Source organism: Myotis lucifugus, unplaced genomic scaffold (assembly GCF_000147115.1).
Source record: "Myotis lucifugus unplaced genomic scaffold, Myoluc2.0 scaffold_29, whole genome shotgun sequence".
Classification (NCBI taxonomy): domain Eukaryota; kingdom Metazoa; phylum Chordata; class Mammalia; order Chiroptera; family Vespertilionidae; genus Myotis; species Myotis lucifugus.
The window spans coordinates 176,741-198,981 of record NW_005871077.1 but is presented as its reverse complement, the minus strand read 5'-3'; the positions used below and the strand labels follow the sequence as shown (position 1 = coordinate 198,981).

General features: G+C 39.1%; 1 pseudogene; it reads right to left on the bottom strand.

The window, feature by feature from the left end:
- Positions 1-19,224: 19,224 nt before the first annotated feature.
- On the bottom strand, positions 19,225-21,700 carry LOC102423364 (annotated as a pseudogene).
- Positions 21,701-22,241: the final 541 nt, after the last annotated feature.

The following is a 22,241-nucleotide window of genomic DNA, read 5'->3' as shown; positions in this document are numbered from 1 at the left end:
GACAAGTGTGGCTTGAGAATAAAAGGTTACAACTGAAAGTCAAACCCATAATGTTTAATTCACAGGCTATTGCAGAGACTGCCAGTTGTACTCAATGTTTGTTTTCCCTTTTTAAAAATGGTTTAGACTATTTTAGCTGGGCACATGGCCACCCAGAATGAAGGTGACATTGTCCAGCCTCTCTAGCAGCCAGGGGTGGGCATATGACTGTCCTCTATGGGATGGGATATGTGCATAAGTGGGATGTGCAACTTCTAACACCTGTACCTGCCCTTCCCTTCTGTTCCTTGCCATGCACTACTTATGGATCTGGTGAGCTTTCTTGGATTATGCAGACAAGGGCAATTCTCCAGAACAACAGTATGCCAAGAGAGAAGCAGGGACATCTAATGATTTTATGGGACAGACCCTTGTTACCAGTGTGGATATTTGTATGATAGAGAAAAATAAGCTTCTTCTTTTGACCCTCAGCAGTGTCTATGTCTAACTGATATGGTAGCCATAAATATACTTCCTATTCTTGATTATATGTTGGGGTAATAGTGGAAATGGGGCTATAATTATATCCATTGGTCATAATTTATAAGCAGTATGCTCAGTGAACAAATGAATAACATGTATGATATTCAGCTTTATCACACATTAAAGTGAGAGGAAAGGCCTCAATTTAAAAAAGAACTGTTATATTACATTTCAATTTCTTTTAAAATTGCCAGTATAAACTGTTTCCCTGATTTCAAATGGTTAGCTAAAGTAGCATGTATTGCAGTCTACTAGTTTTGTTAATAGCTCGATTCTGTCACTTCAGAGCTCAAAATAACTTTTTTTTTCATTTGTTTTTTTTAAATTAAATATTTATTGTTTAGATTATTACAGTTGTTCCTCTTTTTTTCCCCCATAGCTCTCATCCACCCAGTTCCCACCCCACCCTCTGCCCTTACCCCCCCGACCACTGTCCTCATCCATAGGTGTACGATTTTTGTCCAGTCTCTTCCTGCACCCCCCACACCCCTTTCCCCCCCAAGAATTGTCAGTCCTCTCCCTTTCTATGCCCCTGGTTATATTATATTCACCAGTTTACTCTGTTCATCAGATTTTTTATTCACTTAATTTTTAGATTCACTTGTTGATAGATATGTATTTGCTGTTCATAATTTTTATCTTTACCTTTTTCTTCTTCTTCTTCTTAAAGAATACCTTTCAGCATTTCATATAATACTGGTTTGGTGGTAATGAACTCCTTTAGCTGTTTCTTATCTGTGAAGCTCTTTATCTGACCTTCAATAACTTAACTTTTTAATGTTGAAAATAAAATAAATTTTTTGAGAAAATCAAACTAGTGCAAACAACTCTATCACTGTGTGTATGACTCTTTTCAAAGACCAAATGTTCAATTTTCTTCCATTTTTAGAGAAAAAAAATGACATCATATTGGGCATAATGTAAAATCACACCCATATGCTGTAACAGAAGTGGGAATGCTTCCCAGAGTCTAATGCAACCAAAGAATGGAAACCATTTGTCCCAGCTCCCAACTCAAAGCATACAATAGTCCATCTTTGGAGTGTGATATGTTCCTCGACTTCGCCTTTGCAGAATGCTGAAAGTAGTCCTCAGTTGGAAATTTCTCCATAATTTCCATCTAAATATCCAGAACCATTTGTCAGAGCCATAAAACATGTTCTGCCAGTTCTGATGACCTATGATTGTGAGTTAGAGTTTTATCTAACACAACGAAGAGGTAATAGTAAAACCATTTGGGCATGGAAGAAATTAGCCAATTAGGTTAATCTAAACTAAGTATTTATTTTTGAGGTTGATGTAGATTTTTGGTAAAAAATATATTGCAAATGTTAAAATCCTTCTAACAATTGCATATGCTTTTTCTTTAAAAATCTTCCTGAATTCTTTTTTTAAAAATTTACCTAAAATGGAAGGTCTCTATGTATTTCCAATGTTCAATAAGTGGGTCTTTTACTCTGAAAGCTAAAGAAAAACTACTTCTTTTTTCCCCAGAGTTTACTTTCTCAGATTCTTTAGGGTCAGGATTCTTAACTGCGGTCCATGAGTGAATTTATGAGTCCACAAGTCCACTGAAACAAGAGTCAAAATTTTGAGGATATAGTTCCATAACTGTCAGCAGATGCACAAAAGCATCTATGACTCCAAAATAGATTAAGAACCTATAAGGCATTGAATGATAGATACTAAATAAGAGTTGAATATAACCTGGCTTTACAATATTACAACACTAAAGCAGCTAATTCTTTGGAATGACAAAAGCAGAACATCAGTTGCAGCAGTCCGTGGTTTTCAAAACCTTGTTATTTTCCCTCAAGTGTACAAAGTCTTGCTTGCTCTAAGATACTGAAGCCAGAGCCCTGCAGAGGCTGCTTAATGGAGAGTATAATTCAAGATTGGAATAAGAGTTTGATGTTTACTGCACCAATTTCAAAGTCCAGCTGTAAATATACTATAGTTGAGAGATGGAGCAATGTAATCTTTTCAAGCTTGAAAAAATAGTGATGCAAAGCCAAATACTTCGAGCTGTTTGCTTGTTTAAGAAGAAATCTATTTCAAGATTTGATTACCACTAACTCAGACAACGTTTTCATCACTAAGTCCTTTCAATTCCATATCATGTGTTTCAAATTTGGTCTGCATAACTTATTTTTGTTCTACTTTTCTGTCAAAAACAATATGGAAATCCTAGGTTATATAATTGAGGTCTTGGAGAGGCAATGTACATCTAGCCAACCAAAATAAAATGAAAGCTATTATCATGAAACATACTTAAGGAAGTCTATCCTTTGTTCAGTTAAGAGTGCCAACATTTGTGATCTTAGAATGAAGTCAAAGAAAACTAAAATGGGTTTTCCTTAATGCAACCATGTGCAAAATCACTCTTTACTATAACAGATGCTCTGTAAAAATATTTGTGCATTTTAAGTATCCATGAAAAGAAATTCATTTTCAACAAAAGAATAAAGCATTATTTTTATAATATACCCTGAAAGCTGAAATTATTATATTTACCTTCTTTTGGGGGGTTTATTGTCATCCCCATTAGACAAATCAAGTGAAAGAGTTTGCAATCCCTCTTTATAACAAGGCAAACACTGAAATGCTAATTTCTTTCTCCTCCTTCCTTGTATCAGCTTGATCACCAAATTCGTTTGAGTTATTGCTAGAAGAAAAATGTTGCATTTCTATAGGTTTTTTAAATTCACATATGTGGATACTCTAGGAAGAAGAGGCTACCAATGAGCAGAGCTGTGAAGACAATGGTGGAGTCTACAAGGAGGTGGTCCGATGGGAATACCTGGGCATTTCGGTTTCTTTGTGGAGTGCCCAAAGGGAGAGCAGGACACTCTTCTGATAGCCACCTGATAGAATAACGAAAGTATTCCAATGTTCAGAAAGGTTGACCATTACTAGACTGTCCATTTCCATAAAATTACCATAAAAATGCTTAATAAAGAGAAAATGAACAGCAGATGGATTCTAGCTGAGACTTCATGAAAACACCCAGAGAAAGAAAGAACAAAGACCAGTCTTCCCAATGTACATGGAAGAAGTAAAATGTTTTCCTAAATTTTTCTGTAAGTTTCAACATTTTGGATAGAAATATGCCGAGGAAGAAAGATTAGCTCCAGTTTTCTCAGAAAGAATATTCCTTGCAAATAATTCTGTGTGTTTTTAATATGTCAGATTTATGTTGTAAATCATTTCTATATGGTAATTTTCAAGATGTTTTCTTTTCAACTCATGTGTTATTTTGAAGTGGGTTTTTTAATTCTGAAATTTATCGGTTTCTTGTCTACCTTTAGCTATTGATTTCATTTATAATTTTATTTCATTGGTTTTTTTTGTTGAGTTATGCTTTGTGGTCAAGTATATGATCAATTTTTGAAGATGTTTCAACGTGTGCTTGAAATGAAATGTATCTACTATATTTGTAGGACTGTAAACATATAAAGTGTATGTATATTTACCTGTTTATTTCAATAATGTCAAGGTTAATAATTCTAATGTTCTTTTCTTAATTCTTACTAAATTTGATTTGCTGAATCTGTCTTTGAGAAAGGTATATTTAAATTTTTTCACTATGTTCTATCATTGTAGATTGTAAAATTTTCACCTTATATATCTGCTAATTCTTTGCTGAAAGTATTTTTGAGGCTATTTTTTTAAGTCACTATGGAATCAGAACAATGAGGCTTCCTGGTGAATTTATCATTAAGTAAAGCCACTCTTAATCTTTAATAAAGCTTTTTTTTGCCCTTAGTATATTTCAGCTTTGCTTTGGTAAATATTTATCTGGTGTTGTAATCATCACTGGTTGCCCAACCTGAATTTATTTATCCCTCCTATTTCCAATAGAACCTCGATTTTGTTCAGGTAACCACCTCTTTCCCATGCAGCTGAGTGAAGGATGAGTCCATTCGTTTTTTAGTTGATTAGCTATTGGGCATGAGATCCAATGCTGGCCAAAATGAAGTGTGCTGGTAGGTGGGGAGCTGCTGGGGAAGTTTCCTTCTCCTGAGCAAGAGCCATGGTCTCCAATCTCTGCCTGAATATTGCTATTTCTGGTATGGCACCTGAAACTGCTAAACCATCTTGCTATAAGCCTAAAAATCATCACAGAGGATGTCAGAGCAGAGAGACGGAAAGAATCCAGGCCCTTCATGTAACTGTTTGCCTGATTTCTGTTTGCATATCTTTTTAATTTTTATGTGAGACTTTTCTTGTGGTGCGTTATATAAACTGAATAAAGTTGAGTTTCTTTGGACCCAAACACAGGGTTTTAACCTCTTAAAAGGTACATTCATCCATTACATTAATTTAATAATATACTTGCTTTTATTTCATTTTATTTTGCTGTTTTCCGTTTCTATGTAATTTCTTTGGCTTTTTAATATTTTGTTTTATATACTTGGTTTTATTTGCTTTTTCCCTTATATTTTTTGAAAGTTATAATAGTGGTTTTTGTGTGTGTGTGTGTTTTGTTTTATTTTTTTTATCCTGTGAGCAGTTGCCTTTAAAAGTAAGAAAACTTCTTGATGCCCTAGCTGGTTTGGTTCAGTGGATAGAGCATCCAGCCTGGGGACTGAAGGGTCCCGGGTTCAATTTCGGTCAAGGGCACATGCCTGGGTTGTGGGCTTCATCCCCAGTGTGAAGTGTGCAGGAGGCAGCCAATCAATGATTCTCTCTCATCATTGATGTTTCTATCTCTCTCCCTCTCCCTTCCTCTCTGAAATCAATAAAGATATATTAAAAAAAGCTTCTTGATGTTCAATACCATTTTTGTAAAAGCAGAATTTAATGCAATCTAAATGTTAGCAAGAATTAAATAAGTCGTCATACATACAAATAATGCAATGTTTATAAGCAATTGAAGTGGTAATATTAATCCTCATGACACCCTAAGAAGTAGGTGTAATTATTCTTATTTTGCAGATGAAGCTTAGAGGCTGGCTCTAAACATTTTATTCAAGAAATAAAATTTTTTCTAGAAATTGCAAGAACCTCGAGACTCATAATTGTAGGGTAAAAACTGCAATTATCATTTACAGAGCAAAATTCACTGTTAATTTAAGACATAAAAGTGTATCACACACATTTATTCTCACCAATTAAATGTCATTGTAATTAAAATAGAATTTATTCAGACAATAATGACATATAGGACAACCAAATTTACATTGAAATGTTTTCAGCTTTATTATGAAATGAGCCGTAAGCACAAGAATGTTTAAACTTTTCAAAGATCCAGTGTGAAAGATGGCATTTACACCCCACAAATCTAGTGATTACAATAACGTAGAAGGTAGATGGCTGCACAGCAGCTATTCACACTTTTTATTACGTGGAACTGTTGCTTTTCTTTAGGGCAGAAGCAGGGGAGAGAGCTAGGCTAAGGTTCATCCCTGAGATTATTCTCTAACCTGCTGTGGTTTGCTACATGAGAGCCTTGTTTCTGATCACTTGTCTTTTCATTCATCCAAACCAGAGCAGACCAGTGAAGGAGGATCTATCTCTGCTACTCGTTCACAGCCGAAACTACCCAATGCATGCATTTAATGGCTGCCTCCCTCCACTCTCCACTCTCCCCACTGAGAACCAGTGTGGTTTGTGTGAGATGCAGCCCCCTTGTTCCAGTCTCTGTATGACCCAAGAACATCAGTATAAATCCATCCCTTTATTTGGTTCTTCAGGGATGGACACACCTAGGCCTAAGCCAGTGGTTCTCAACCTTCCTAATGCCGCGACCCTTTAATACAGTCCCTCATGTTGTGGTGACCCTCAACATAAAATTATTTTCGTTGCTACTTCATAACTGTAATTTTGCTGCTGTTATGAATCGTAATGTGAATATCTGATATGCAGGATGTATTTTCATTGTTACAGATTGAACATAATTAAAGTATAGTGATTAATCACAAAAACAATATGTAATTATATATGTGTTTTCCGATGGTCTTAGGCAACCCCTGTGAAAGGGTCGTTCGACCCCCAAAGGGGTCTCAACCCACAGGTTGAAAACCGCTGGCCTAAGCTAATCTGTGTTATCAACTCCATCAGCATGAAGCGCAGACAGTTTGCTTAGTGGCTGGCTGAAGACAAAGTTCTCTGAACTGTGTGGTGTGAGGAGGTGAGATTTGGAAATGCTGCAGCAATTTTGCAACCATGAGGGAATGCATCTGACAATAAAGTCACATTCAGAAGAGGGCACAGCCAAGATAATTTCAGAAAAGTAGAATTCAAACCCTGGTGAAACTTTACCTGAAGATTACTTTACCTTTGGACTTTACATTTACAGAAACCAATAAATCCCCTTCATTTTAAAAAACCATTTTGAGTTAAGGTTTCTGCTATTTGCAACTGAACGTGTCTTAGTCGATGCTGATTGTGGTGCCAGGCTTGCAGAGAGATATATGAAGTCTAGGACTGATTACTTAACCAAATGGTAACATAGTCAGTAACAACCTGGGTTTTATAAATGCAGCTAATTAACTGCTTCCTGATGTCTTTTATGTCCACCCTACACTATTATCTTTCTCACTTTTGATGTGGTCCCTATACCATTGTGATCCTTCTTTTTGTTCATCCTTGGTGATCTGGCTGGACAGCTTTCCTCGGTTTTTAATCTGCCTTTCAGAAATCTGCACAGTTCTGCTTTGCCAGTTTGGTCAGCTGTCCCCTGTCCTACACTTCCCATAGAGTTGGGTCACCTGCCAAAATTGTTTGTTTAAAGAGCATCCAGCTCTTCTTGACTCCTTTCTTCTCATCAAGTCCTTTTTCTGCTAGTGTCCTTAACTTGTTGAATTTGCTTTCCCAGAATTGATTCTTTTTTCCTCATCAGCTTCTTTCATTTTTTTTTATTACTTTCACAGAAGTTTCAATTCTCTTTTGGTTCTTTATTAACTATACCATTATTTAAAATTAAATTATAGAAAAGATCTTTGTCTTATGATACATTTTTAAATAAGTAATTATCTCCAGTGTATTTGAAATCTATTTCACGGTTTGTGGTTGACCCATTTTCTACAGCAAATGTCAGGGTTAGAAACCTGTCTGATCACCATAATGGGGTATTAGGATTCCTGCCCTTACATAATTCTGTGTTGTATAAAATAAAATAAAATAAAATAAAATAAAATAAAATAAAATAAAGCATATGTAAATATGTTTTCTAGTGCTTGCTTAAAGTTACTATAACACATTTTGAATTTTAAAAATTAAATTATCAGCATAATCCCAGGAGCCAAACAATAACTTATTTTTTACAACCTCTCCCAACCCATACACCCCCCACACACACTTACACCACCACCCCCCTGCCCCCCACACACACATACTAGCATTATTTCCATGTGTTCTTGGGACGGAAAAAAGGAAGTTTAACAGGTAGCTGTAAAAATCTGAGGGTAGAGAAATGTCTTTGTAGTAAAAACAATTTAAGAATTATTTTGATTGTGGAAAGATAGTCCTCAGGAGTTGTGCCGGCTGAGTTCAGAGTGAGGTAAGGATTAAGTAGCTCCGTATAAGAGAAGTAAGAAACTGCAGTCAGTTATTTGCCAACATGGCTGTTATTCGCCATCCCTCTCCTACCCTGGTGTATGCGCACTTATTAGATGTGACTCTGTTGCTCATTCCATCAAATGGAGACTGCTGTCTTGCTTTGACCGATAGAATAGCGCCGAAGACATGGTGTGCCAATTGTCCCTAAGAAGTCTTGGGTGCTGCTGCTTGTTTTTGTGGAACCCAGCCCAACCTCCATGTGAACAAGCTCAGGTTATCCTACTGGAGAATAAGTGACTGCTGGGAGCCGAGTGAAGTTAGCCCATTTGTCCCAACTGAGGCCCAGACTCATGAGAGCCCAGCCACGAAAAGCAGAAACAACCAACCTGTCACTGATTGCAGACTCATGAGGGTCCCCAGCTGAGTCCAGTTCAAATTGCTAAACAGCAGAATCATGAGCTAAATAAATGGTTGTTTGGAATGGTTTGTGAAGCAACAAAAGCTAATTGAGCACTATGGAAACAATATGGAGTTTCCTAAAAAAAATTAATAACAGAATTACCATATGACCCAGCAAACTCTCTTCTGGGTATCTACCTGAAAAATTTGAAAACATTTATTCACAATGATATTTACACCCCTACGTCCATTGCAGCATTACTCACATTAGCCAAGGCATAGGTACAACCAAAGTGTCCTCCAATAGAGGACTGGATAAAGAAGAGGTGATACGTACTATATACACAATGGAATACTACTCAGCCATGAGAAAAGATGAAATACTGCCATTTGCGACAACATGGGTGGACCTTGGGAATATTATGCTAAGTGAAATAAGTCAGTCAGAAAAAGCTAAGAACCATATGATTTCACTCATATGTGGGTTATAAAACTGAAATGCATAGACACAGACAACAGTATGGTGGTTACCAGAGGGAAGGGGGTGCGGCATAGTAAAGGGTAAAGGGAGGCAAATATGCGGTGACGGAAGATGACTTGACTGAATGCTGGGCACACAATGCAATCTACAGATCATGTATCATGGAAATCTACACTTGAAACTCTGATCCTATTAACCAATGTTATCCCAGTAAATTTAATAAAAAATAAAGTAAATAAAAAATGCTTCACACAAAAAATTATTGATATAGAAATATTTATGTTTGTGAGGATAGCATTATGGGGGGGGGGGGCGGGGGGAGAAAGTGCTGGGAATGGGGCAAGGCTGTGGGAAAGAAAAATAGGTGGCAAGGGAAGAGGAGTCCAAGGCTCTTCATTGTGAGAATGGCCGGGAGACAGAACTGAGTTTGGTATGACAAAGTAATGCTTTCTTCAGTCCTTCCCTACCCCCAGAGTCTTCCACAAGTGTCTCCTACTCACATTTGCTCTGGATAGTGATATTTTTCAAAAATCAAAGAGTCCTGTTAGATATCTGAGGTCACAAGAGGATGAAACAAAGAAAGAGGAGTAGCTGAGAGTAGCAAGACTTGAAAAAATTAAAAATTTAGAGGAAGCAAGCCATGACCAGATTCATGAGGTAACTTGGAAAAATATGTTCCACTGGAGAATTCCTTGAATATTTCACTCTATGTAGGTTCAAGCCAATTTTATCTAAATGGTAGTGGATAAGGCCACTCCCACAAACCAGGGAATCTTCAGCCGCTAGAAGTGAATATCGGGTTATTCTACAGAGTGCCTATCTACCACACATGTATTGTGGATTTTCATTTGTTTTGAAAGTGTAATGTGGCTGCTGAAGAAAGTGTGTGGTACCCCAGTTCAGCTCTGGAATCAGTCAGAAGTCATTTTCATCGCTAATTTCTCTTTCAAAACATATGGAATCAAAGGAGAAATCTGCTCATCAAACAATTTAAAAAGCCAGGCAACAGCAAAGCAAGTATGAAATTAAAACTGAATTCCTGGATGTATTTGAGATGGAAGGAGCAATGCAGGCAAGATGTGGAAGCAGGGCAATCCAGCATGTTTGGGAAGAGAAGCAGTTCAGTTTGGCTAATCACAATGGGCAACACTTTGAAATACCATATTAGGTATTTTTTCCTCCTTAGTATGACCAGAGTTGTTTCTTTGTTTGTTTGTTTGGTTGGCTGGTTGGTTAGTTGGTTGTTTTTAAAACCCTGCAGCCTTCTCTCCATTAAGCCAAGAGGCTGAAGATGATTTTTTACAGGGAAAGGGAGTTGGAACCTCCCTAGAACAAAGAAGTCCTTGCTCAGCTTTGAGTTTCAAATCAGGTTTTTTAAATCTGAATCTGGTCTGTAGATAAATAATAGTCTCAAAAAATTAGACTTTCAAGCAGGAGTAGGAAGCTTTCTCAGATCTCTTGGATCACAGTTTTTGCATAAAGAACCAAAGCTTGGAGGGTTGGCCTCAGAGCAGGATGAAAAAGAGGATTTGAAAGTTCCTGCCACACAGAGGAGAGTGAAACACTGCTGTTTGGGGAGGAATGTGGGGGAGTGTGAGGAAGAGAAGGTGAAGCATGGTAGCAACCATGTTTGGGTAAATGTTTAATATTTTAACCCTGCTGACTTGGCTTCTGTCATTATTTGCTTGCTAAAATAATAGAAAAGTTATTTTGATTTTCTGAATTATATAAATCATCCCATTCGATTGAATGCCCTATTGATTGTAATTTGAATACCCCATTGGTTGTGGTCATACTGGTTTTAGAAAACACATTCCTCTGTACCTGCAGACCAGGACTGCTCAATTACTCTAAATTGCCTCAATGGCTCCAGATAATGTGTCCCTGTCAACTCAGTGGTCCCAAGACCCAAAACTATAATTAATCTTTGTAGATAACTAATTGGCTCAATCTAGCTTCTGTAACAAACTGCTTTTTTGCAAACCAGGTTCCTCATTCCAAACCCCGAGATGTAATCCATACCTTTGTGATTTTTGCCTATATAAATCTGGTGTTATGGCCATTTTATCACTACGAGATTTGGAGAGCATAGCCCCCTTGTAGTCCCGGCTTCAAAATAAATGTGAATCCTTAATTCGACTTCTTGAGGCGTCCTTGTGTGATTCGCGGGGTACATTACAACAAAGGGAAAGAGGTTGCCAGTGAATGCTTGGCCTACTTGGGAATCTGAGGCAAATAAAAAAATAAGAAAGGAGGTCAAGCATCTAGAGCAGTGGTTCTCAACCTTCCTAATGCCGCGACCCTTTAATACAGTTCCTCATGTTGTGGTGACCCCCAATTTCATTGTTACAAATTGAACATAATTAAAGCATAGTGATTAATCACAAAAACAATATGTAATTATTTATGTGTTTTCCGATGGTCTTAGGCGACCCCTGGGAAAGGGTTGTTCGACCCCCAAAGGGGTCGCGACCCACAGGTTGAGAACCGCTGGTCTAGAGAATTCCAGTGTCTACAAAGCACCATACCTGACCCGGCTGAAGATGTCTAAGCTGGTAAGCTCAGGGCAGCCTCACAAGTCCCTACACATAGCTTTGGGTGCTGGGAAAGCAGCCAGCAGGCCCCAGCCCCCTGGGAGGGCCCAGCCACCCTGAAAAGACTCACGCAGATGCCAAAGAGGTGGGGTTCCTAAGTGAAGCTGCTGAGATGGGGCCTTGTGACCAGAATCCCCGGTAGACAACAGGCATCAGCACAGGTGCCAGCACAACACTCAAACACCAGCCACGTGGCAGCGGCCTCCCGCACGGACACCCAGTGACCAGGAGAAGCCACACTCTCTGCAGGGCCACAGGGCAGAGGAAGCTGGTGATGGGAGAGCAAACAAGACAACATAACTTAGGTGGAGGTTCCTCAGTCTCCGAAAACTCCCCTGCCACTTAACCAGGGGGAAACTCTGAAAGCTGTGGCAGTTAACCCAAGGGAGCTATTGTAAACCAAGAGGCTAGACACTTTTAATTGCAAAGTCAAATTTTCAACCATCAGTGGAAAGACATGTAAAGATGAAAGGAAATTACATAGATGTTTGCACATCTGAGTTGTGATTTTTTTTTTACCAGAGTACATGTAGAATATATTTGAAGAATAGTGAGAGAGAAGACAGAGAAAGGAGTTTGAAATTAGAACACTAAAGTTTTCTTTTAGGGAAGGGAAATCAAAGACATTCATGTTAATCCCCCTGATCTCTGAATAAAAAGTCCAGGACTACATCTAATAATCTAAGAATAAATTGAAGGTTTCTCTCCTGGATGACGTTATGCTGAGTGAAATAAGCCAATCACAGAAGGACAAATACTGTCTGATTCCACTTATATGAGGTATCTAAAATAGCCAAACTCATAGAAGTAGAGAAACCAATAGTGGTTGTCAGGGGTTGGGGGTGGGGCTGGGGAGATGTTCAGTGGGTATAACATTTCACTATGCCATGTGAGTACGTTTTATTGCTTATAGCTCATAATACTATATTGTGCACTTTACATTTGTTAAGAGGATAGCTCTTATGTTGTGTTCTTACACACACACACACACACACACACAACACAAGGAAACTTTGGAAGATGTTGGATATGTTTGTTACCTTGATTGTGGTGATAATAACATGGGTGTTTACATATGTACAATTTCATGAAATTGCACACAATAAATATGTGCAGTTATTTGTATATTAATTAAATCTCAATAAAACGATTTTTTAAAATAATAAATTGAGGGTTTTGCAATGCTAATAAAGAATTTCTCATTCCTTCTTTGAAACAGAAGGAATGGCCTTTGATTTTAAAGGGCATAAATAAGAAATATCCTTTTTGAAGACATTATTAACAGTATTACCCAAAAACGAAAATCTCACACAGCCAGCGTTGAGGAACGTCCATTTGAGCAGAGTCTGCAGAACTCTGAGAAGAGAGACCACAAGGCCTGGCTGAGCACATCTGTCTTGCACATTCACGGTGCTCACAGACAGGGAAGAAAACCTCTCCTTTCCTCTGCACCTTCAAATTTGTTGTTTTAGCTCATAATTAGTTCAGTTTAAGAGAATAATCCAAATAAATTGTCCACAGAGAATACGTGTGAGCTTGTCTTCTGTTTTACATCAGCGTCAGCAGCTGTTTATTGCTTCAAACAGGACAAAATAATTAAGGTGATCCCTTAATGTTTTACACCTTGCAAGTGAAGATTTAGGAAGGACCATCAAAGCTTTAAAAAGCAACACATTTTCTTCAAAGCAAAACCGTGAGATCCTCCCCACGTGTGCACGACATTCAAGCCGGACGAGGTTGGTTGGGACTATTTTCCCTCTGCAATTAGGGAAGACTGTGCCGAGCAGAGAGCGGCGTTTGCAAGCCGTCAGGGAACCAGTCTCGCCATCCTTATGGGCCTGTTTATATGGGAGTTCGGATTATGTGCACAACACAGACTGAGCAGATTATCATGGCAGCTCCTACCAAAGAAATAGTTCTCACAGCTCCAGCATAAACTTTTCAGAGGCTGTCAGCCTCTTTTGCTTTCTAAAAGTGCTGAACTGTACACAGGAGTTGCAGAAAACTCACAGTTGCCTTTTAGCACAACCTAAACATCACACAGGGGAACTTATGAGAGTTATGTGCATTTTAAAGGCCATTTTGGTACCATTAGTGGCACAGTTGTAAGACCTTACTATTTTTTCCAAAAGTATGACTATGCCTTCTGAAATGCCTAATTTGCACTCACTGAATCACACATTGGGAGAAGTTGGCTCATTCAGAATTAAAAATATACTGAACTGACTGAAGTAACTTGAGGGGATTCTTTGTCTATGAGTCATGACTGTGAAACTGTTGAAATGCTTAACAGAGTCCCTTCTAGAGAGCCGCTGTGTGAGGGTATCTTCAGTCCACTGATCCTGCTGGTAAGAATGCCCCAAACCACCTTTTCTTATTATAGACTAGAGGCCCGGTGCACGATATTCATGCACTCGGGGGTGGGGGGACCCTCAGCCTGGCCTGCGCCCTCTCGCAGTCTGGGAGCCCTCTGGGGATATGGGCCTAAGCCAGTGATGGCGAACCTTTTGAGCTCGGTGTGTCAGCATTTTGAAAAACCCTAACTTAACTCTGGTGCCGTGTCACATATAGAAATTTTTTGGTATTTGCAACCATAGTAAAACAAAGACTTATATTTTTGATATTTATTTTATATATGTAAATGCTATTTAACAAAGAAAAATCAACCAAAAAAATGAGTTCGCGTATCACCTCTGACACGTGTGTCATAGGTTCGCCATCACTGGCCTAAGCCATCAGCCTGACATCCTTAGTGCTGCCGTGGAGGCAGGAGAGGCTCCCGCCACTGGCGCTGCGTTCACCAGCCATGAGCCCGGCTTCTGGCTGAGCAGCACTCCCTCTGTGGGAGCGCACTGATCACCAGGGGGCAGATCCTGCATTGAGCATCTGTCCCCTGGTGGTCAGTGTGCATCACAGCAACCTGTCATTCTGCCATTCAGTCGATTTGCATATTAGCCTTTTATTATATAGGATTTGAATAACTTTTAAAAATAACTACCCAAATCCGGCAATTCTACTTTTGGGTATATGCCCCAAAGAATTGAAAGCAGGGGCTCAAACGGATATTTGTACACCCATGTTCATAGCAGCATTGTTTGCAACAGCCAAAACATGGAAATAACGTGTGTCAATCAATGGATGAATGGACAAACACAAAGTGGTGTATGTATATACAATGAAATATTATTCAGCCATAAAAATGGAAGGAAATTCTGACCTATTCTACAACATGATGAACCTTAAACACATTATGCTGAATGAAATAAACCAGTCACAAAAGGACAAATATTGCATAATTCCACTTACATGAGGTTCCTGGAGTGGTAAAATTCATAAACACAGAAAGTAGAACAGTGGTTAACAGGAGCTGGGGCAAAGGGGAGAGGGGGAAATGGGAAGAGATGAGTAGCAATTTGTACTCTACAGTTCTCCACAGTTTCCACCACTGCTCTTTGTCTCCCAAATATGGAGGCTAAAGGTCAATTGCAATTGTATCATATTACTTAAAAAAAAACTTCTAGCTCTTTTCACTCAAATACATTATTTGCCTGACCTTGGGACATTTAGGTTTTTAATTGCTAATGTAACTAATCTACTGACAAAGGTCAATTTTCTTTCCAATAGTGGAAAGGGATTTGTATTAACTATGCACACTCTTTTGTCTGTATTCCCTTTGTGATATATAGACTTCCTTTATGAGCAAGCCAACCAGTTACAGATTTTTCAGGCCTATATGAGCCATACTGATAGACACTAATACACCCTTCAATCATAGAAATAAATTGGGACATAAATCTAAACTGCAATGACAAATAGTAATGCTGAACATCATGGGTCAATTATGTAATTCGCAAAGGATGTCTTTTATCAACTGATAAATCAGGGTGGCATGAGCTGGCAAAAGGAAAGCTCTCTTTTGTCTTGATAGATGCAAATAAAGAATAATTTACTTTTCCTTAAAGAATTGAAAATAATGGATTGGGAGAATAAGCATTCCATCTCTTACATGATTCCAAGTCAGCCATGACAGTTGTGCATCAGGAACAGATGGAAATATTAGCTTTACATCTTGCATTTATAAAAATTAAAGCATAAAACATTTTTAAGAACCAGAAAATGTAACAGCTATTTGTCAGAGAAAATGGGAGCAGAAGCTGGAAACAGAAATTAGAATGGAGGGGGACAAAAGGAAATTAATTGCTGTAATTAGGGGAAATTAACATAACAATTAGAATGTAAAGGAATAGCACAAAGAAGAAAAATACCATACCTTAAAGAAGAACAGAAGTCTATGAAACTACTATATTTACTTATTAGTTGACACATTTTGGTTGGGAGTATATTTCTATTAAATCAATTTAGGCAAAATATATAAAGAGACAGTAAATCACAATATTGTGTATATTAGGTACCTAAAACAGAATAAACAAATGAATGGATCAAAATCATTTCTTTCTTTTCAAAACAACAATTTTATATGAAGCAATCTCAATGACCTTCTGAGTTATTTCATTTATCTGCTTTCCATGCTTTTGAAATAGAATTTGGTTGCTTAACTGATGAAAACCAGATAAGGAAATGTTCAGAATTTACATATGAACCACTTCAGTATGTTTTAATTAAACTGTACTCTTATTAATTATAGTTGAAAGCTATTACAAATGTATATTTTTTAGATTAAAAATATTTTATAGTGTTTTAGATGTTGAAGCTAAGATTCTTATTTTGTCAAAAATACTAGTTTATTTTATGTATCACATTCATAAACTGAGGATCTCTCTTTCAAAGTTAGTATTAAGGAAGAATATCTGCCTTAGAAGTTTCCAAATAATAAAAAAGTAAAATTAATTGGGAGCATTTTTATTATTTTTTTTTAAATTTTTATTTTTTGCATTTTCTTTTTTTTAAAATTGTTCAAAGTATTACAAATAGTAGTACATATGTCTCCTTTTTTTTTCCAATTGACCTTCCCCCAGCCTCCCTTACCCCTTCCCCTCCCTGTACATGCCCTCACCCCCTTCGCAGTGTCTTGCATCCATTGGTTATGCTTATATGCATGCATACAAGTCCTTCCGTTGATCTCTTACCCACCCCCTTGTGTCCCCCCAACCCTTCCCAGCCTTCCCGCTGTCATTTGACAGTCTGTTCGATGCTTCTCTGCCTCTGTATCTATTTTTGTTCATCAGTTTATAATGTTCTTTATTATCCATAAATGAGTGGATCATGTGGTATTTTTCTTTCACTGACTGGCTTATTTCACTTAGTTTTTGTTTTTAAAAAGTAATTCATGTTCGTTGTGACATAGAGTAGAAAACACAGATGAGCAATAGAGACAAGAAAAATCATTCTTATTCTGCCATTCAGTAGTAATCACTTGTTGAAACAATCATAATTTTGTGTGTATAAGTTTGGTCATCTTTCATTGTGGCAAGCTATGTGTTCATAATTTTAAAAAATGTGCTCACACTGTATATAGTGCTTCAGAACTTGTTTTCCAATTTAACATCTTATGAACAGTTTTCTATCATTAACCATTATTCTATAACATGTTTTATTGTGTGATTGAACCGTAATTAAATTAACCAAAAATTTTCCTAACATTTTCCCAAACATTCTTGTTTGGACATAATCCAAAGAGCATACAAAATTATAAAGCTTTTGATGTGAATTGCCAAATTGTCCTTGCAGTATAATTGTGCCCATTTAGATAGACCCTATTATTACATGAGATTATCTATTTGACCAATTCTTCTCTATTTTAAATGAGATCATGCCCAGGAAGTACCTAAATTAGTAACCTGCATTTAGTATCAGTATATAAAATGTGGTTCCCTTTCTACTCCATTCTCATTGATGAAGAGAATTCCACTTTCTACATTTAAGTACAAGAAGAACATAGGGCTTTGGGGGGGGGGGCAATTAATGCCTCTGAGAGTGTGAGGTTCTTAAATAAGTGGGTTTTCTTATTATTTTCACTGATTGTAGGCATGGATATAACCTATTCCATTCTCAAGTCTTCCATTGAAAGAGAGTAAATAATTTTCACTTATTTTGGACTGCAAAATTTTCTTTATCTTTTAAACTTAATCCTATTAAATAAAAAAAAGAAAAGAAAATATTTACCAAGGGCTCTTGGTTGTCTGTTTATCAACAATTGAGCATCTCATTTTCCTAAGTGGAAATACATTTTCCAAATATTTGGATCGTTGTTTTTCAATTCTATGTAAATGCCTTAGAGATACAGAATGGTAACTGCAAAATCTATCAAAATAATTGAATTTTCAATGCCATCCCCTAAGAAATGTAACCTTCCATTCGCTTCCAGAACCTAGAAAAGTTTTAAAAAGAAACAACTTGTTTTTAGCTCAAGTTATCCTGAGAGTAGCAAAAGAACATTGACTAGGAATGGCAGAATGATCGTGGCAAGAATTTCTAAAAGGAAACCTTGCAAACTAAAGAGAGTGGAAGATAAAATTTTTTACTTTATTTTAATTGTTGACACTATTACCAATCCACCCCGCCCCCCTTTGCCCATCTTCACGTAACCCCTACCCCCACTTTCCTCTGGCCATCAACACACTGTTGTCAGTGTCTAATGCTCTTTGGCTATTCTCTTCACCTTCTTTCATCCAGTACCCTCCTCCCCACATGCCTCTGGCAACTATCAGTCTGTTCCATACTATATTATAAAGGCCTAATATGCTAAGTGTCCGGTCATCTGTTCAACCAATCAAAGCATAATATGCTAATGATATGCCAAAGCCACTCAACCGCTCGCTATGATGTGCACTGACCACCAGGGGGCAGGCAGTCAACCAGTCAACCAGTCACTGTGACATGCACTGACCACCTGGGGGCAGACGCTCCAACTGGTAGGTTAGCTTGCTGCTGGGGTCCAGCCGATCTGGACTGAGTGAGACAGGCCAGACACACCCTGGAGCTCTTTCATGGTCCCTCCCTGGCTGGCCAATCTCCCGCATCCCTCCCCAGCCCTGATCATGCGCCAGTGGGGTATCTCAGCCTGGCTTGCACCCTTTCACAATCCAGGACCCCTTGGGGGATGTTGGAGAGCTGGTTTTGGCCCGATCTTGCAGGCCAGGCCGAGTGACCCACTGGTGCACAAATTCGTGCACCAGGCCTCTAGTATATCTATACTTCTGTTTCTATTTTGTTCATTATTTTATTTTATCCATTAGATTCTACATGTAACTGAGATCATATATTATTTGTCTTTCTCTGACTGCCTTATTTCACTTAGCATAATAATTTCCAGGTCCATCCATGCTGTCCCAAAAGATAAGAATTCTGTCTTTTTTACGGCCACATAATATTCCATTCTGTACCACTTTTTTTTTAAGATTAGGATCCTATGTTTATTGATAGTGTTATATAAACAGCTTATTATGAAATATGAGTAAGATCAGCTGAGACCAATAAAAATGTGGCAAATAACCCACTTTACAGATTCCTATTTACAGGTTTCTGAGCTAGAAAGGTATCCCCAGTTAGATGTCAGATTGTTTAAAACACTCCAACAGTACTCAAAGATACTCTCCTGTGTCACCAAACTGATCATCAGAATGCTTACTTAGCAAATTGCCAGTGGCCATGACAACTATTCTCTGTCATTATTTCAAAGAGACATCGTCTTAAAATAAAGACTGGATAGGGCAGGAGGACCACACCACTATTCCCGATGCAAATGTTTAGAAGGTCCCTTTGGCCTTACACCTGAAAGCCTCTGCAGTCTGGGGCTCCACATTTGCAAACAGTCTTTCCATTCCCAAGACATTCTAGGTTGTAGCTGAAGGTAAGTTCAGTGCCTGCTTTCATGTCACTCAGGGCAAAAAGGCCAACACGGTTACCTCTATTCACAGACCACTTCCATGCTTCACAGTTGGGCTGGCAGCAATGATTTATGAACCGAGCATAGTTTCCTTTGGGACCAGCATCAATGATCCAATCTTTGTCTAGGGTGAGCATATAGAAATTAGTGATATCATGTTCTTGGGCATAACGGAATCGAGCTCTGCGTTCTTCTTCATCTATTAGCTCACCCACATACTCATTCACAACTTCACTCTTTTTAATATCTGTTTTGGTTCAAAGATCTCAGCCCCTCTATAAAGTGTGAAAAAACTCCACCTCTGGGTACTGGCACTTAGTAAAGCTCTGGTTTAGGCAGCGTCCTCCGGCAGGATATACCATGGAGTGGCATTCATGGAACAGCATGTGGTTGATGCACTCAGAGCCTATCCCACAGGGATTATCATCAGTAGCTTTACAGTTGTAATGGGGAATTTCAGAAAAGTCTGCAGTGAAGATCTGTACCTGGCCAATAGGACGGTTCACCTTTATATGTTTACTAGAGGCTCGGTGCATGAAAATTCATGCACTGGAGGGGGGGTCCCTTAGCCCGGCCTGCCCCCTCTCACAGTCTGGGAGCACTTCGGGGCGGGAGGTGACCCAGCTATCAGGGAAAGGCAATGCCCCCATCACACCTCTGCTGCTGCCACTGCTGGCAGCGCAAGCCTTGGCTGGCCCTGGTTACCTGAGCCTAGGGCAGCCCTGGACGGCTGGGCAGCCGCCATCTGAAGCTTGCCTGCTCCTCGGGCTGGCCCTGGGCGGTTGGGGGGGCAGAGGGGACTGGGGGACTCTGTGATGGGCCCGGCCTTGCTGCACACCTGCCACCCCAGTGGGGCAGAGGGGACTGGGTGTTGCCATCTTGTGGCTGTGGGTGCTGCCATATTTGAGGGTGGGGCAATCAATTAGCATATTTCCTCCTTATTGGCTGTGGGCACCGCCATCTTTGAGGGTGTGACAGTCAATTAGCATATTCCCTCCTTATTGGCTGTGGGCGCCGCCATCTTTGCGACAGTGTGAGGGTCAATTAGCATATTACCTCTTTGTTAGATAGGATAAGGCAGTGGTTTTTATCGTTCTTTTGGTCTTCCTGCAACTGTCTTAGTTCTTTTTGGGCCTTTACCTCCTCAAACCTTGCTGCAGCTTCTAGAAGAGCTTTTTTATATGTCCAATCCACTCCTTCGCCCATCTTATCCTTGCTCTTACATCCCCCTCCATGTAGGGAAAGACTCTGGCCTGGTGAGTCCACAGATAGTCATTAGACCCAAAGAAGAGCACAAGGAACTCACCCACAGCATGTCTCATCTTATCGATGTTGGAAGGTACAGCTCAAGGATGGCAGATCTCAGCTGGCCAGCACCTGTATCATCCAACTTTTACCCAGACAATTTCCCTGTAATGTGGCTTTCTGCCTGCCTTACAGTCATTGCAATACTAGTTTTCTTCAGGGATATCAATGTTCAGGCATTCCCAATGAAAAGCAGAGGGCAAGAATCACAGCATAGAAGGCTGCCTCGTTCTGAGCATACAAAACACCAGCTAAGGTTAACACGCTCATGATTTCGGCAGCCCCGCCTGGGTGTAAAGTGATTTGGACAGATGATACTACTAGATGCAAGTATTTTTGACCAAGCAGCTAGACAAAAGTTACTACTAGATGCAAGTATTTTTGACCAAGCAGCTAGACCAGGGGTGGGCAAACTTTTTGACTCGAGGGCCACAATGGGTTCTTAAACTGGACCGGAGGGCTGGAACAAAAGCATGGATGGAGTGTTTGTGTGAACTAATATAAATTCAAAGTAAACATCATTACATAAAAGGGTACGGTCTTTTTTTTTTTAGTTTTATTCATTTCAAACGGGCCGGATCCGGCCCGCGGGCCGTAGTTTGCCCACGGCTGAGCTAGACAAAAGTCATTGGCATGGGATGCCACAGAGCAGCAGACACATTTCATCAAACAACCTTTAGATGCAGAAACACTGGCTGGATTAGCAACATGGCAGGTTATACACATGTGGAGGGAGCACCAAAAGCCCTTGTTCTGCATGGCAGTGGGTGGGTACTTCTGGACACACTCTTCATGGTAAAACTTTCCACACAAGGGCAGAGGGAACCTTTTAACATCTTCTCCACTCTGTTTACTTACAAAACAGGTATAGATTCCTGTGCAACATTCATTGCAGATAAATTTTCTTCTGGGCATCTTAGTTAATCCAAGGCACTCTAGGTGGAAAGCCCCACAGAACTGAGCCTCACATAACAGCAGCTCACCCAGTTTCTCACAGTTCTGACAAACTTTCTCCTTGAGTGCAGCTCCTCCACCTCGTTCACCTTGCATTTTTTTAGATACAGGTATCCCGTGGTCATTTTCTATGCCCTCTTCAATAGCCTCCTTGAGACTTGCAGTATCCTGTGTGTCATCAGGTCTCACTCTGAGCCTGGAGTTTCTCTTGATGAGTCTTCATTTTACACTCTTTTACAATGCATCTTAGCTATAGCATGCCTTTGTTGTTTTTGCCTCCTTGGTTTATCAAATATCTTGGTATTGCCGCCACCAAACTTTTTAGAATGAGATGCAGCACATGATTCAGTAATGTTATTCTCCAAGTGACCAGCTTCATAACACTTTTTAGAAAGGCCAAGATCCCCTTTCTTAGGCATAAATCCAGGGTCTAAATCATTTGATTCAAGAAGTTTCTTAGTTGGTTTTCTCTGATGCTTACTTTCATAATTTCCTGGTGTTTTAACTAGCAATTCCTCAGACTTAAGGAGAGGCCGTGGAAAAACTTCCAGAGCCACAGGCACAGATAAAGTCAGCTGTACCACAGCTTTTTTAATGCTCTCATCTACTCATTGACACTTGGGCTGTTTTCAGATCT